The 18,472-nt window shown below is 40.5% G+C and overlaps 1 protein-coding gene across 4 annotated transcripts in view; it reads left to right on the top strand.

Moving 5' to 3' along the window:
- The window catches only part of LOC120416296 (carnitine O-palmitoyltransferase 1, liver isoform), a 59,811-nt gene that overhangs the window by 13,177 nt on the left and 28,162 nt on the right, over positions 1 to 18,472 (top strand). The window contains exon 1 of one of the 4 annotated variants that reach the window (XM_052706969.1): positions 16,369 to 16,771. The exons of 2 other annotated variants lie outside the window; for them this stretch is intronic. The gene's annotated coding sequence lies outside the window, so the exon portion shown is untranslated. Of the gene's footprint in view, positions 1 to 16,368; positions 16,805 to 18,472 lie in introns of those variants that run through there. One more of the 4 variants, XM_039578014.2, reaches the window with a different exon arrangement.

Here is an 18,472-nt window from a genome sequence, read left to right as displayed (position 1 = left end):
TCGCGTCAGATCGTAAGGCATCTCCACCGTTGTCGAATGCTGTGGGCCATGGCTAACCAGAATAGCGATCGGCAAATGATCACTGCCACGAGGATCTTGGAGCACGTTCCAGTCACAGAGAACTGCCAGACTGTTGGAACAGAGCGACAAGTCGATGGCACTCGCCTTCGTACCGGACGTGGTTGGCGTTGGTGGTGTTGCAATGCGCGTAACTTGCTTGTCCCTGTTTAGGAGGGTCATCTGGAAGTCGTCGCACAGTTCATGAATCAGGTATGCTTGAGGGTCTGTCTTGTGACTTCCCCACTCGGTGCTGTGAAGATTAAAGTCACCCAGAACCAGTCGCGGTGCCTGCAACAGCTCAAGCATACCCCACAACTTTTGTCGAGTTAACGACACCTGTGGAGGAACGTAGACGGACACAATGCAAATGTCCAGTCCTCTGATCCTGGCCTGTACTGCGACTGCTTCGATTCCTCCTAGCTTCGGGAGCGTGACCTTTCTAAAAGTGTGGCATTTCCTGATCCCAATCAGTACGCCTCCACCTCTATTTGGTCCTGCCCTGCTCTCTGTGATGATGTTGTACCCCCGGAAAGCTGGCGTCTCATCTCCGATAAGAAACGTTTCGCTCAGCGCAAACACATCACAGTCCCGTTCGAATGCGAATTGTTGAAAATCGTTTAACTTGGGGGTTAAACTTCTACAATTCCATTGTAGAAAGGAGATGCCGTTTTTCGTTTTTGGTGTATTACCCATCAAAGGAAATGAACGACAAGAGGGGCATCGTGCTAGCAAGCTGTTTCCCGATGTGTCTAGCGAGAGGCTCAAACCGCTTTATGATTAAACGCGTCGGTTCACTCACAAAAGAGCACAGCCATTCCACGATTGTGGAAAAAGGAAGGACTCCTTTGAAGGCATCGGTGATCGGATTCGGTTGAGGAACCGGTTTCAGGGGGATCTTTGGCAGCTTGGGAACGGGCTTCAGCGGCTTGGGAACGGGCTTCGGTGCCGGCTTCGGAGCGGGCTTACCCGACGGACCGAAAGGAAAATCCTCCTCGAAGTTCAACGAGTCACTTTCCTTACCCTTGCCGCCAGCGGCTTTTTTGGACTTGGAAGCCTTGTTGCGCTTCGGGTTTGGCCCGGAAGAGTCACTTTCCTCGTCTCTCTGGAAGAGGACCTCCACATCGGAATCTTCGTCCCCCGAATCTTCGTCCGCCAAAGGAGCGAAGCGATTGGGGTGGGTCACCTGACTAAGGATTTCCGCGAAGGACTTCTTGGAGCGTTCCCTCAAGGATCGCTTCATCTTGTCCTCGCGCTCCTTGTACTTTGGGCACTGTCGAGTTTTGTGCGGTTCCCCGCCACAAAGCAGGCATTTTTCAGCCTGCTTTTGGCAATCCACGTCCTTGTGGGGGCCGGCGCACTTTGAGCACTTGCTCTTGTTGCTGCAGTAGGTCTTGGTGTGTCCCAACTGCTGGCAGTTTTCGCAGCACATCACTCGCGGAACGTACAATCGAACTGGAAGCCGAAGCTTGTACAGCTCAATGTAGTCCGGCAGAGCTGACCCTGCAAAAGTCACCCGGAACGAGGCAGAAGGAATGAACTTCTTCTGGCCACCCTCGGTGGTGACGTTGCCCAGTTGCCGGCACTCGAGTACCTCCACAGCTGGAAGTTTAGGGTTCTTGAAGCGTCCCACCGCCCTTGAGAGGTCGACAAGCGACAGACTGTCATCGGTCACCACGCCGTCGATCTCGACTTTGTGGGCCGGAATCCAAACACGGTACTCAATGCTGAACCGCAGATCAGTAACGATCTGATTAGCTTGCACCGCGGAGTTCACGATCACGCGGAGCTTGCTCTTGTTCAGCTTGGTACATTCGACCACCCCAGGATAGTGCTTCTGCAAATCCTTGGTGATCTGTACAAAGTTTAACGGCTTCTGTTTGGGCCGGAAGAAGACCACCCATTCCGTTTGCGATCCCTCTTGATACTGACGAGGACGAGGAATCGGTTTTTGGGAATGAGGATTCAGGGGCGGGGGGGGATTTGGATCCGGATTCGGCACCGGTGTTTTAGGAGGAATTGGATCTGGATTGGGAGGAAGTGGATCTGGATTGGGAGGAATCGGGTCTGGATTAAAGGGAGGAATCGGTGGTTGAGGGGGAACCGGATTCGGATCTGATTTAGAACGCTTTCGCTTCGTCCTCTTAGACCCGTCCGAGGATCCCCCTTTACCGCCAGGATCCTTATCCTTCAGGAAGAGGTCCCTGTTGGTGGTGTTTGAAGGAACTCCCAAAACAGAGTCCTCCATTTCCACGTCCTCGTCACCCTCAAGGGTTGAATCGGAGTCGAATTCCTCATGGTCCGACTCGGTCGGATCCATGTTTGCGAAGAAACGCGATAAACTAAACGAAAATGAAAGTGATGAAACTAATCGCAAAAATAAAAAAGGAGAAAGAAAAAAAAAAAACTAACCGAAAAAAAAAACTATGAGAAAAAAAAAAAAAAAAAAAAACTAAACGCTAACAAAAAACTCGCCTTTCGCACTCACCGCCGAATTGGCCGCACTGGCTGCCGCCCGCAGCGGGATGCGCGGGAAGCTCGTTTTCGCGCGCTTGTTGTTGTTGTTGTGCTGCCTGCTGCCAGCCACGTAAACAACGGGGTTGTCTCCGACCTGGCCTGGCCGAAAACTGGTCCGCCGACCGCAGTCGACTCTCCGGGGCCGATTCCACCGACCAACGACCGTCTCTCGCCTCAGCTGCCTCCGCGGCCGCTGCTGCTCACTCCTCCTGCTGCTGCTGCTCGGATGCAGGAACTCGTTCCTCTTCCGCTGCTGCACCGCCGCCGTGTCCACGACGACCAGATTGTGGCCTCTCTGACCACCGGAACGGGCTTGTCCGCTCGCACACGCCTCGGAATCGCCGTGAAAAACGCGCCAAACACACCGCGAAAAAACACGACTAACCGCTGAGACTTCTGCCGGAGCAATGTTCTCAGACAAGTTCGAGGCTTTTGGATCAAGCTTGGAGCTGCACTTTGGTGTTGTTGTTTTGATTAAACAGCTGAATGGAAAAGTTGTAATTGACAGTGTACCTGAACCTGAAAAGTTTATATTTGAATTTAAAAATAAACAACATTTCGATTAAAAACATTTTAAAAGCGTCATGTACATTTCCGCAGATTATTGCCTATTCTAGTAGTTCCACAAAAAATGAGCAAAATTTACTTCAGTAAAGTTTGTTCAAAAATGATTTTAAATATAGTAACATAAACGAAAAGCGAATCAAAACAAAACTTAGAGGGGCTTTAAGAGGGTCTGAGATTCCGGCCATCCGATTTTTCTGGCTCAATCTTTTTCGGTGCCTTTCGTGTATCTAAAAAAGCCAGTTTCTCCATAGCATTTTCCATTTTAAAAAAATTGACAGCTGTCCATTCAACAATGGTACGTGAAAATTAAAAAATATGTATCTTATGAAGGAATGTCAATAATATGTGGTTTTAACTCTTCCGTATAGTTATCCTTAACCCTCTACAACCCAACCCCGCCTCTAGACGTGCTTCGATCTAAAAAATCGCCAAAAATCTATTTATCAACCATCTTTTCATCTTTAAAAAGCATTGGCAAGAAGAACTCTTAAAATTTTGGGAAATTTAAAGTTTGGAAGTTTTACTTGTTTTATGTGACTTTGCCATTGTTTTTAAAAATGTCATTTTTTAGGGGTCAACTTTGGCTGTGTTTTTTACTAATATTTCCTATATTTAAAGTAAAAAGAAGTAGAAGTAATTTTAATGATAATGGTGCCATTTTATAGCAGAAAATGTGAAAAACAAGCAAAAACGTGACTGTAAAAACATGTAAAAATTAGATAGGCAAAATGTTGTGATAGGAGCTGGTAGAATAGGACAAATACTACCAAAAACAAACATAATCTAAACAAGATAAACGCAAATAAAAATACTAAAAATAAAACAAGAAAACATAAAACAAGAGAAGTGAAGTTGTTCGTAGAACAAAAGTTGCTCAAAATGAACCTTCTGAACACGGGAAAAAAAAAAACAAAAAAAAATCGGCAGTACAGGGTTTATTGTAAAATATCAAAATACATTTTTTTTAAATAGCAGAAAATTTTTGTTTCTTAACAATGAAAATTCGCAAAGATGAGCACTTTTTTTTTAAATTGAAAAACTGCTATTTTTCAAAAGAATAATTAATTACTATAAATTGAAAACCTCGCTCTTTTTCAAAATTTAACTACAATAAGGCCGATGCAAAAAAAATCCAAGTTTTTATCCCTCGGCTCTGGCTGGGGTCGAGGGGGGGGGACATTTGCATGGAAAATGTGTTTTTAAATGCATTTTACACTAGGGGTGGGAGACAAAAACTTTAAATAAAATTTTTATAGCCTAATCAATTTTTAGTGACAAAAAGTGATTTTTAAAATCAGCAAAAAAAAATCCGTTTATAATTTACAGATGCAGATATTTGAATTTTCACAGAACATTTTTGTATGGACAGCTACTTAATTTGTGGATGGATATGGACAAACTAACGATGCAAATTGGCATCTTTGGGCATACAGAAAGCACCCAAAAAAATCAGCCTGAGCAAAATGTATAGACATAAAAAATTAAAAAAGGCTTTTTTCATATGGACGCTTCTCACTTCAAGAGAAGTTGTTGTCCTTAAATATAAAAATAAAGTTCAAAAAAGTTTTATTGAACATAGAAAACAAAAACTATGTTTTCTATGATTGTTATCATTAGAATATCCTGTTGTGCTTTTATTTTAAAATTGATTCCCATGGGAATTAAAAAATGATGATCAACATTCCAATTCCTCAAAACCATTGGTTTATACATAACGCTTTTTGAAATGTGGACCTCGAAATGTGAACTGAACATGTGAGATGTTGGAGTCGGACAATTTGGTGAAACCAGACGCGACTCAGCAGCCCTGTTCAATTCAAATGATAACTGATTTACAATGTTTTTGAAATATTTTAGAAACAAAAATCAAAATGTCTCACGCCTGGACAGAGAGTGATTATTATTGCAAATCAATGTACCTAAAAACGTTTTTCGTGGAAAGGACTCCTAGGGGGTCCTTTTCAAATATTTGTGATCTTGAAAATAAATACCTTGGGATTTTTGATTAACCCTCTACAACCTAGGTAATCCCGCCTTTAGACGGGCTTCGATTTAAAAAATCGCCATAAATCAATTTTCCAACCGATTTTTGATCTTTAAAAAGCATTGGAAAGAAGAACTCTTAAAATTTTAGAAAATTTCAGGGTTGGAAGTTTTACTTGTTTTATGTAACTTTGCCAATGTTTTTAAAAATGTCATTTTTTTAAGGGTCAACTTTGGCTGTGTTTTTTACTAACATTTCCTATATTTTCAGTAAAATGAAGTATGCAGTAATTTTTGTAGTGTCCCAAACTATGCATCTACGCATTTTTTGCAATTTTAATGATGATGGTGCCATTCTATAGCAGAAAATGTGAAAAAACAAGCAAAAAATTGAAAAAGTGACTGTAAAAACGTGAAAAAATTAGATAGGCAAAATGTAATTATATTAGGTGGCAGAATAGGCCAAATACTACCAAAAACAAACATAAACTAAACAAGATAAATGCAAATTAAAATACTAAAAATAAAACAAGAAAAACATAAAACAAGAGAAGTAAAGTTTTTCGTAGAACAAAAGTTGCTCAAAATGACCTCCAGAACACGGGAAAAATAAATATTTTCGAAAAAAAAATTGGGCAGTAGAGGGTTAATTTAACTTCTCGAATCTTCACCTAAAACGAAGCTTTTTGAATGATTGTGCGCTTCCATACAAATATGAAAAAAAAGCTTCAAATTGGGAAAAAATCCAAATTCCCTGGGTAAATTATTTTCTAGGTCACGGATATATCAAAAAGACCCCTTTAGAGACCTTTCCACGAAGATTATTTTTAAGGTTCATTGATTTGCAATAACAATCACTTTCCGCCATGGCGTGTGTCTCATTGTTACCAGAAGGCTTAACAGTAAGCGAAACAATAAGACAATTGGGATTCTGAAAATATCACGAAATTTGGACAAATCCAATGAAAGAACATTTTAATCCAACGCACACCCTTTAAAATGACAAAAGAGATCTGCAATAGTATATGTTTGATCGAAAATGTTTTTCCCCCTTTTCTGATTTTTTTTTTTAAATTAAATATGTCTTTATTGAACTTTCTTATAATAATTACATTTCATTTACATTCTAAGTGGTATGGCTAAATGCTCTTCATCTTTATTGTATTTTTCGTTTTATTATTAACTGTTCACATTCATTTATTTACTTCAAATTGTTTTACATTTTTGCATTGAATCAAATACATTTGGGTAAAAAAGAAAAAAAAATCACTTTAACAACTAATCCTAACTTAAAACTAAAAAAAAAGTAAATTCATTGAAATATTCAAAATCATTAGAACGAGTAAACTACGAACTGTATTTTAAGATGAATGCTCCAAGAGTTCTTACTTGTTCCGCACGAGTTTTGCACCCACGCAGAGTTGTTGTCATCTCGATGAAAATGTTCAGAAGTTCTTGTGGTGAAAACAGGTCACAACTGCCTTCACCCGTTGATGTTGGTTGGTTTTCCCTCGGTTGCTGACTGAAGCCTGGAGGTGTTGTATTCTCTGCAACTTTTTGCCGCTGATTCAACGGCAATGGCGGCAGATTTGGAACCACTCGAGCAGATCCCGCTCCTGGTGACGCCAAAGCAGGAAAATCCTCGTCCGTGAATGCTGGTGGTGTTTTGCGACGATTTGGTTGGTGCCTCGTCGTCGCTTGCTGCCGAATTTTTAAAAACTCAGCACGTTTTGGGCAGCTTCGATTCTTGGTAGAATGGTCGCCGCCGCAATTGAAGCGGCTGATAGTTTCGCAAGCTTGAGTTTTGTGCTCACCTCCGCAGGTTGCACAACGACTCTTGATGAAACAGTTCCTTCCACCATGTCCAAACTGCAAACAGTTCGAACACTGTGTCACGTCACGGTGCACTGGACGATAACGTTCCCAAGTCACGATGATATTGAAAATTGCCCGATGAACCAGGTACAGTTGATCACGATACTTGATGTCCTTGTTGTGTCTCGTCATCTTGAAGACTTCGATCACGATCAACATAAGAGTTTTGAGCTCTTCTTTCAGCACACTCACATCCATGTCGTACAGGCCTCGGAGGACCTGTTTCATGGGTCGTTTACCTAGATCGTCATGGCTGTAGTATTCAATCTTTGTGTTGTTCAGGAAATCCCTAACGTAGTTGTAATCCTTTCTGGTAGGTAGCAGATTTTTGAGTCCATCAGCACACAGGCGAATGGAAGCTCGTAAAGCACCAGATTTGATAAACCCGGTCAGCCACTTTCGCACCGAATCCGATGACGATGTTTTCACAAAAATGGGTGGCAACTTTTCCCGTCGTTCAAATTCTTCCTTCTCGCTCACGTCCACAGGGAGGGTAGCGAACTGGTTTCCAGACGAATTTTGAGCATCCTTGCTCAAACTGCCCGGCTTTGCAGGTAGCGCTTCGGCATTCTTTAGCTTCTTCAAATCTGCCGATCTTGCTAAAGGAGGACCGCCTCTTTTTCTTGCCGTGAGGCATTTTTTGCACTTTTTAGCACTTATTTGGTGTTAGAGGGACGCACGTCTAACTTGCTGCTCTGCTGATCGCAGACTCTGTTTTTCCTTCTTTAATTTACTTTACACCCCAATATCAAACTTTTATGAATAACCTTGCAAGGAGGTCTATAATCAATCATCATGTTTGGTTGAAACTACGATTTGTGATTTTTTTTATCATTGTTCCCCGTGTCTCACTGATGACTACTCTATCCTACATCTCTTAAGAGGCAGTATTTGTAAATATTGCTCGGTTTGTTCTAGAGGTCGTATCGAGGTGCTCCGATTTGGATGAAACTTTCAGCGTTTGTTTGACTATACATGAGAAGAACTCATGCCAAATATGAGCCCTCTACGACAAAGGGAAGTGGGGTAAAACGGGCTTTGAAGTTTGAGGTCCAAAAAACCTAAAAAATCTTAAAATTGCTCGCATTTCCGTAAAACTTCATCAATTCCAACTCTCTTAGATGCATTCGAAAGGTCTTTTGAAGCACTTCAAAATGTGCCATAGACATCCATGGTTGGTTTAACTTTTTCCCATAACTTTTGCAAATTACTGTTAAAAATGCATTTTTTTAAAACCTTAATATCTTTTTGCAACAGCCTCCAACACCCATACTTCCATAGGTCAAAAGTTAGGGAATTTCATGTACTATAAGCCTACGGTATTAACTTTTTGGCCAATCGCAGTTTTTCTCATAGTTTTTCGATTTTTCTATAACAAACATTTTACAACGTTAGTTTTTGCCCTGTAGGTCGCCATAGCGGCACTTTTTGGTCTCAATTTTGTCAAATTCGGAATCCTCGGACAATTTCACGTAAGTTAGAAGTATTGGAGTTGTAAATTTGATTGGAAAAAAAAATTTAATAAAACATTTTTGAAAAAAGAAATAGATCTTATTTACCCTGTGATCAATACGTCAAATGCTGTATCAAGTAGGCGAAAACCTGTTTTACCCCTAATCCAACAAATTGTTAAAAAATATTTTAATTCATTCTAAATGGCAATTTTTCCAATCAAATTTACAACTCCAATACTTCTAACTTACGTGAAATTGTCCGAGGATTCCGAATATGACAAAATTGAGACCAAAAAGTGCCGCTATGGCGGCCTACAGGGCAAAAACTAACGTTGTAAAATGTTTGTTATAGAAAAATCGAAAAACTATGAGAAAAACTGCGATTGGCCAAAAAGTTAATACCGTAGGCTTATAGTCCATGAAATTACCTATCTTTTGACCTATGGGAGTATGGGTGTTGGAGGCTGTTGCAAAAAGATATTAAGGTTTTAAAAAAATCCATTTTTGACAGTAATTTGCAAAAGCTAAGAGAAAAAGTCGAACCAATCCTGGATGTCTATGGCACATTTTGAAGTGCTTCAAAAGACCTTTCGAATGCATCTAAGAGAGTTGGAATTGATGAAGTTTTACGGAAATGCGAGCAATTTTAAGATTTTTTAGGTTTTTTGGACCTCAAACTTCAAAGCCCGTTTTACCCCACTTCCCTTTGTCGTAGAGGGCTCGGAGCACCTCGATACGACCTGTTACACATTGGTGAAAAACTCGCTCTTAAGAGATCATGTCCTGAAATGACCGCAATTTGACTAATTTGTTTACATCTCAAAACTATGATAGAAACAAAATCTTGTCGGGAACAGTAAAATCGATACATGCAAAAGATACATTAACAAAAGTAAAAAAAAAAATATGACGATCACTGATGTTTTGATCCAAAACCCTGAACACGCAGATAGCTAAAGAAAAACAACATCGAAAAGCCTTCCTCTTCTACTAAGCTCCCTCCCCGCTAATCCTCCAATGAAGCGCTATCAACGCAACAACACAACAAACAAAACGGAATCCGCCCAAGAACACTGACTGTGGCCTGCAAGGTCTTGTTCATTTGCGCGTCCCCCCCAAGAAAGCAACGAGTTGTCCGAAAGGACTTTGGACCGGCTTTATTTACGTCATTAGCTGAAGTGGTGGCGGCCACGGGACCCGGCAAAATATTCACAACCGAACCGGCAAACCACCACCAACACCAACGTGGATTCGTAACCCGAGGGGGTTAGTCCCCCGTTCTCCTTCTTCCTCAAGACGATGATGGGCAAGTGCAAACGGCAAAAGTCGACGGAAAATGCGCCGTACAAAAATAAAAACACACTTCTCAACGGGGGAGGTGTTGGTGTTGGTCGTTGAGAGACCGGTTGTTCAGAGATGAAATTCTGTTGAGTTAGGTTGTTGATATTGTTGTTAGTATGTCGTTGATTGGATGCTGACCTAGTGGCATTCGCCATCATGACCAACACCAGTTAGAGCGAACACGATTTGAACGATGTTTGTTGTGATCTCTGCACAAAGGCGACTTGAAATATTATCCAAAACATGTATTATTTCTTCAATAAGGTTCAGCCTAGGATCTCGTACAAGTTTGTTTGGAGTTAATACCTAAATCTAGTTATTTCCTGAAGTTGATACCTACTTACAGCAACTCGTTCAAGTCGCAAAACGACACGCTCGGTGCCAATTATCTCCCACTACAACCCTAGCCGGCAGCCCTTCGTGTTTTGGAACACCGTAACGTATAGAATAATCAACCTTTGAACCTGAGAAAAAAAAATGAGCGACACGACACGCCAACTTCATGGCTCTAAGCGTAATGCTCACTGAACGCATTGCATTTACAAGCTAATCTGACTGTGTAAACAGCAGGGCAGCACTGAGTGTGTGAGTTGCACATGACCCACGCCAGCAGCACTAACCTAGATTGGGTTTATTTATAACCTAGATTTATGAGATGTTTGTTTGTCGTCGCTGGCTGGTTTAGAAAATGGTTTTGGGAATTGTTCTTTTCGGGATAAGTGTTGGGATTGCTGCGTAATATTTTAACTGTTACATGGTGTAGTTAGTAATTTAATATTTTTCTCTTCTTTTTACAGGTAAGCACTTCAAATCGGATATATTGAGGTCCATTGGAAAGGGTAAACTACACAGTATTAAATATAGTACTTTTCATAACGGCCTTTGCTGAGCTGAATGACAAATAGATCATCGAAGCATAATATGACTTCTGTCACCACTCAGCATTTCAGCAAACACAGGGAAGATACGTTCGCCGACCGTCATGATAGGCGCTGTGTGTCGTCGACAGGGATGGAATAATCACACAAAAATATTTTTCGCTTTAGAACTTTCTTCATCCGCGAAAAAGAGAGGAAACGAAATACGCAAAAGATAATCGCTCCCGAACTATTCGAAAAAATCAATCAGTAGAAGATTGTTTGTGATTCTCACTGTTAGCACCACTTAAATCCATTTATTTCGTTATGTTTACAAACATTTTTCATCTACGAAGAGTGACATTACACCTGCAAGTGTAGTAGTGAAAAATCCGCCGAATAATCCCGATGATGATTTTTTCAGTTTCCTTTTAGGGACCATCCATAAACCACGTGGACACTTAAGGGGGGGGGGGGGGTATGGCGATTGTCCACGCTCCATACAAAAAAGATTTTTTTTGTATGGACAATTGTCCACGAAGGGGGGGGGGGGGTTCGAGATTCCCAAAAAAGTGTCCACGTGGTTTATGGATGGTCCCTTACCGATTTTTCGTGCGCGGGAGAGGAAAGCAAAGTTCTCTTCCGATTTTTTCTAAAATTTCGTTTTCGGCAATGATCGCTGACAGAAAGTTCTATAAAATATCGAACAGTTTCATTCAGTGACAGATCCCTTTTCAAGCTTTGTCTGTGGTAATATTGAATATTTGGCCTTGAAATGTTTGTCTTGGTTCCAAAATTTTCAAAATATTTTTTTCGAATAGATCACAAAATTCTACAATTGTTTCATTCTATGAAAAAAAAAAACAACTCGGTGGCAAAATGTTTGGCCGCAAAAATGAAAAATAAATACGGATTTTGGGAAATTGAAGTTTTGTCTCAACTACACCCACACCACAGAGTAAGATGTGTTACACCCTTACCAAAAATCATGATTTTTTGAGTTCCAAATCCCACTTTTCATACGATTTTTTCAGTTCAACCCATATAACCATTTTTATGGTTGTAGTACCTGAACTCAAAAAATCGTATGAAAAGTGGGATTTGGAACTCAAAAAATCATGATTTTTGGTAAGGGTGTACTCTGTGCTCACACATTTGTCAAAGACCCCTAATCGATCAGAAAATGCCTTCGAAAGATACGGATTTTTGAATATTTACGTACGATTTTTGTATGAGACAAAATGGCACCACACCCATCCCAAGAAGGTCATACAGTTCATCGACTGTATCGCGCCAAGTTGGGATAAACCATGTCTGCAAAATAACCCCTCGTCTTCCGATCCAATGGATACGAGTAATTTGTAGTATGGACAGTAACCAGGGTACATCACAAAAAATAATCTTCTCAGGTGGTTGCAGTGGGCAACAAAAAAAATTAGACGAAATGGCTTCATTGGTCTAAGGAAGGCCCCAATGAGATTGAGCTTAATAAAAAAATGCACAAATGCGGCCGATTTCCTAGTAAACTGCTCATGTTAGAAGATGGAAAGAGTCGTACCGTCCCTTCATCCAAAATATCGAAAAATGGACTTCGGACTCGTGATCAGAAACCACCGAAAATAGTAAAGGTATCGAGACAACTATTTTCCGATTTCATGCGGAGCTAAATGCATTTTTTTCAATGTTGTTAGGTCGTTATGGCCGCCATCTTGGATTTAAAATTTTCCAAATTACTCAAGAGTTTTTTGGAGTCTTATTTGAGCTCAATATAAGACAAAGATTTTTGCTCCCTCACTGAGGAGAGGCTATAAATCACTCGAAAGATGAACTTTTTAAATTGACCCCTTTTATTTATCCTTTCTCCTTTCGAAATGAAACGAGAGGAAAGTACTATTTGGCGAGAGTATAGACCTCTTGCGCTTACAACCACAACAAATCGTGTTCATTCGTTCATTGAAAAAGTTCATCTCATAGAGTGGCTTATATGGACAAATTACTGCCACTTAGTCACCGAACCTTGGTGACCGATACGGCTAAGGTGCAGTTCACTAAGCCTAAGGTCTTGGGTTCAAGTCTCGGTATCGGTACTTTTTTTTATTTTCAAGGATGAACTTTTTTGGAAAATGAACTCACGAGTAAAGTACTCTCGGTAATTTCGAGATTTATCCTCTCCGTCCGTTCACAGTACCATTTTACTACCAAACCATGCTCTTTATCCTCTCGTATGCCGATACCCGGTTCTGGGTGTACTTATGGACTCACTTGATTTTCTCGGCTTTGGCTGAACGAATTTTGCCCGAATGTGGTCCACTGATCCAGTTTTGGGTTCAACAGCTTGGTATTGAAAATTGTAAAGTTTTATTCAGTTGTTTAAAAGTTATGATAAAAACAACTGTTTAGGCCAGTTGCAAAGTAACCGCCGACCTTACAAGTCGCATTCTCAACGCCAGTCCGCAGTTTGTGTGCGCGTCGCCGCTTTTTTCAAAATGTGCACCGTAGACAAAAACAGTGTGGTTCTGGATTTTTGTCAACTCCAAAACCAACCAAGCCCAAAGCTTGTAAAAAAATTTCTCGCAGACCTTCAAGTAAACCAAGAAAACTTGCGAGCATTGCAATTATGCAATAGAAGAAGAATAGCCGTGCTGCAGTTCGCCGACTCAGCAATGGCTTCGTCCATCATCGACAAACCTCTGGTATATCAGGGTTGCAAAATCCCGATTTACCTGGACAACAACGCTACGGAAGTTCGTGTGCTTGACCTACCTCTAGGCATAAGCAATGATGACGTAGTCAAAGTGATGAGTAAATACGGCGAAATTTTGACCATCACCAACGACCGCTGGATTAACTTCTTCCCAGGGATCCCAAATGGAGTTCGGACCCTGCGGATGTTGCTGAAACAGCCAACGCCGAAATCAATCACTGTAAACAATGCTGCTGCAGCAGTGACGATTATAGGCAAAAAATCGCTTTGCAAACTCAAAGCAAAGAACAAAAAATGTGCGGATTCGAGTAAAAAGGTGAACCAAAAAAGCAGTACACCACCGATTGAACCTGAGCCAAGCAGCAGCAGCAGCAAAAGTAACAACAGTGAACCTGACCTATATGCAATGCAAACAAGTGAAATTGATGAAGAAGACAACGATGGATTCGAGACCGTGCTTTCTAAGCACACTCGCAAAACCCGGAAGCGCTTACAGGCATATTTGGACGCGGATGACGAATTGACAACAAAACGAAGAGAGATGGCTGCAGAAGAAACTGATGAAGAAGATGAAGATGTCATAAAAGCTAAATATTATAAGAAAAAGTGTTGTGAGATAACTTCTAAATCCCTGGAAGAAGAGGACGAAGATAAACTTGAAGAACTTGATAATTCACTCTTTAAATATTCTGCTAAATATTTGAAACATAGACAGAAATCGTTAGAAAAAAGGCATGGTAACAATTATTGAATATTGCCAGACAAGTGATTTTAAACTATGTAATCTTTCCTCTTTCACTATCCACCTTGAAGAGATGAATGCACAATGGTGTAAAGTCTCTATAATAAAACCAAAAAAAAAAAAAAAAAAAAAACTTTTTAGGCACCTACAAAAAGGGTGATTTTCAACGAAGCTGTCATTTTCTTCAAAGGCGGGGTCTTTATATTATTGACAAAAGGTCTGCATTTTTTTTGAAATCGGAAAATTTCGAATTTAGACGAAATTACCTACCATATAAATGAGAGCAGACATGCATCGGCACTAAGAGCTCTTCTTAACGGCACTCAGCTTGTTCTAGTTGGCATTTACGTTTAAAGTAATGTTATGCTTGTTGCCAGTTAAAAACGTCTTGTTTTTAGCTTAAATAATGTGTAGAAAACATTGGTTCATTGGAAAAACCGACTTCGGGTATATTTTCATGTGACTGTTCTCATAAGCTCTCAAGAAGAACTTCTTAAAAGCTCTTTGAGTGCACTTAACGGTTCTATATCTCACTTCGTGTATAATATAGCCTCGCAGGGTCTTCGGGAGCTTTGAAGATTAGCTTAATTAGTGTACTCTCATTACTGGCACAACATGCTGGGAGTCATATACGCGAAATGCCAAACAAGTTCTTCTAAAAGAGGAGTTAGAGCGGATGCACGTCTGAATGAGAGGAAGGCATCGACCACCTAAAAGTGGATTAAGTAACGTTTTGCCTTCCTCACCTCAATGCGGAAAGGCTATAAAATCACTCGAAAAATGAATGTCTTTATTTGACTACCTATACCCACCTTCACGTATACATATCGGCTCAGAATCATGTACTGAGCAAATGTGAGTGCTGGTGGGATGTTGATCAAAATAATTTTGCTTGATTATCTCGGTGCTGGCTGAACCGATTTTGACCATTTTGGTCTCATTCGTTCCCATAAACTACTATTTTTATATCATGACGTTTAGTTAAGTACTTCAAAAGTTACGCAAAAAAAACGATGTAGACTAATGTTCGGAAGATTGTAAAAAGGGTGGTTTTTGTAAAAAAAACCCCGTCATGTTATACATTTTTAGAAAGGTAGTTAAAAGATCTTTCCAAAACACTGAAAATCTGACAACCCTAGTCTAGTGTTATTGTTGTGGGGCCTCGTGGCGCGGTGGTTAGCGGCTTCGGCTGCCGATCCCTAAGTTGCTATGGGGCGCGGGTTTGATTCCCGCCTTATCCTCCTGGCCTTCTATCGGATGGGGAAGTAAAACGTCGGTGCATTTGCGTAAAAGAGGTTTTGGGTGACTCACCACACATAACCATCGGACGCCTAGAAATGAGCAGATACTTGCAACAGAGACCACAAAAAACCCGGGGGTCGTTAAACTGGATTGCTTTGCAAGTGTTATTTATACTTTTTTTGAAGGCCGGATCTCGGATATGTAGTTGAAAACGTTGTCTAGATGTATCTTGCAACCCATGGTTGGATGGGTAATCATAAGACCTTTCCCACGAATCCAAAATATTGAAGATCTGACAAACCTGTCAAAAGTTATGAACACTTAAATGTTGTTCATACATTTTTTGATGCCGGATCTCAGAAGGTTACCTGACGGCGTGCCTTCCGATCTGGGATTATACAGGAAGAACTTCTTTGTGCAATGTATTTCTACAAACCATATAGAACTGCAATATTTAATACCCCGTAATTTTCTTTCGAAGTCTTTCAGCCAACGATATGTGGTAAAACAGATAAAGATTAAAAAATCGATTCTTGCATGTTCTGGTGATCAATATACAAATCGGCTTTGAAAAGCTTGACAAAATTTTAGCTTGTTGCATAGCGAAATCTTCAGAAGGTTGAAATGTCTATGAAAAAGGTGATCTAAGATATCAACAAAGTTTGGAAAACCTCGTCAATGCGTCATTGGGTGATTAGAGTTTCCACCGGACATACATTTGTCACGACTTGGTTGCAAAAGTCCTTAAACTTAGAAAATCACCCGCCATAGAAAGCCAGCAGTGCAGTGGCCGGGGACTTTTCACGGTTAGGTGAATTACTCAAGGTCCACGCCGATAGGTCAACTCGGAACTGCGACGACTAGCAAGAACTAGCCAAAGCAGTACTAATTCAACTCTAGTCTCACAAATACACACACTCTCGTTCAGCTGGTTTCGGCGCAGACAACGACGACGACGACGACGACGAGAACATACCTCCTCCTGTTGCTTTGTACAAACTCGAACGCGGCGGCAGTCCTCCTCAGTCGAGTATTGTTGTCGGTGCAGTGCGGTCGTAACTCCGGGTTGTGTTCAACTAATAGCGAATTCCTCAACCACCACGTGCTGCTAACTCGTGTGGTTGTGTGCGTGCGTGCGTGAGAGTGCACGAATTTTCCGCTCGACTTTTCCGCCATAGAGTGCCAGAGATCAGCGACCTTTTCCCGAGTGGCAAAGTGTGTGCAAACAGATCGCGTGTTCTTAATGAGAAGCGAAGTGAGGAGAAACCTGCGGCTGAAGACCAACAGCTGACGTGATTGCATGTGTGAATTTTTGAATCCCCAGCTCAACGAAGACAACGAGAGTTTCCAAGAAGCTTTGAAAAATTCACTTTAGTGCGTCAAATCGCTTAACCGCTCAATTGTATAATCGGTACCGTTTGGTGTGAAAAGTGTAAGTTCCAAACGGAAATCGAAACTTGAAAAAGTAAGAAGTTCATTGAAAACCAGAAATCGTTCAACGAGTACAGAGTAATTAAGGGCCGTGTGTGCCCTTGTACTCCTTTATACCTGAGTCGAAGAACAACCAGTTCTGTTGAAGTTGGTGAAACGCACTTCGAATCGATGAGGTGGTGACCTCCAAGACTTGTGTTAAGGGCAGGTCGGGGGCAGGGGGGTACACGAAGACCGGGAAGAACCGTACGTAAACTTGTGTGAACGGTAGAAGTCTCGGTACAAAGATCAATCTCTAGCAAGTGAGCAAGTGATGAATGTGGTGGAACAACGAGCTCTGAGACTGAGAGTGTGTGTTGAGATTGTTGGACTTTTTTATGAGCTCGTTGCACTGAATGGAGTTTGAGCAACCTCATCATGCTAATCACGGAGAGCACAAAACAGGCAGAAGAATTGACTTGAGATACACAACTTGTGGAGTCTAACAAAGAACGATATATTTCATGCAGCAGATCGCAGAAACATTAAAACTCGTTTTTGCTGACATAAAAAAGGCTTGGAAGCGGATACCCTCAATCTTATATAAAAATGGGCATTTATGTTAAAAAATTGTTTTCAAAGTAATCAAACCTAGAGAGCCTGGATCTTATTAGAGAACGGACATCTCAAACCAAAAGTACCAATCGAAGCACGAGAACTGTCAAACGGAGGTACCAAACGAGCATAAGACAAAGGATTTTGCTCGATTGGTACCTCCGTTTGACACTTCTCGTGCTTCGATTGGTACTTTTGGTTTGAGATGTCCGTTCTCTAATAAGATCCAGGCTCTCTAATCAAACCCTTTAACACATTTATCCAGACTCGTTCATACGAAGTCCTCGGAAAAACTTCGGAACAAAAAGCTTTGATTATCCGGAGTGAAATTTTGAAAAGGCCTTCGGATAATCGAGTCTGGACTGTATTTTGAATGTTTATGAAATTCCAATGCACAGCACCGCAAAAACAACTGGGCAGGTGTATAATGCATTTTAAAACACTTTCTTCATTCAAATGTTGAAACCATGACTCGAAAATTCAATGTTTAAACATTTTTATTTTTTTGCTTGTTTTAACATTTACGGAGTTGTTCAAGTATAACGCCCAAACATTTTAGGGATTTTAGAGACCCCCCTCCCCCTGTTACGCACTATTCCTATAACTTTAACATGGGTGGTCACAAACCCCAGACCCGCCCTCCTCCTATTCATGAATGTAATTTTGAACAAACCCTATTCTCTGTTTATTATTTCAGAAAAAAGCATTAAGTAATTTTCAAATTAAAAAAAAAATCATTAAAAATTTAATCAGTCAAAAATCCAAAATTATCCAATTCTTAAACTCTAAATGATTGAAATTTTTTAATTTTTAGCATTTTTTATGTTTTGAATTTTTGAATTCTTAAATGTTAGCTTTTTTAATCAAGTATACAAATTTTAAATTTATTTTTGTAAATTTTTTTTTTGAGTTTTTCATAGTTTTGACAGTTTGAATATAAAATTCTGTAAAATTTTAACTTTAGGATAGGGTTTGTTAACAATTAGTGGACACCCAAGTAGAGCCGACGAGTATTTTTTACAAGTTTTCAATATTTAAAGACTATTTCATAACCCTTTGTACAGAACCATGAGATCTGAAGTCTGTCAAAGTCAAATTATGTAAATGT

Source organism: Culex pipiens, chromosome 2 (genome assembly GCF_016801865.2).
Source record: "Culex pipiens pallens isolate TS chromosome 2, TS_CPP_V2, whole genome shotgun sequence".
Taxonomy (NCBI): Eukaryota; Metazoa; Arthropoda; class Insecta; order Diptera; family Culicidae; genus Culex; species Culex pipiens.
The sequence above is the reverse complement of the archived record's forward strand: the minus strand, read 5'-3'. Positions and strand labels throughout refer to the sequence as shown.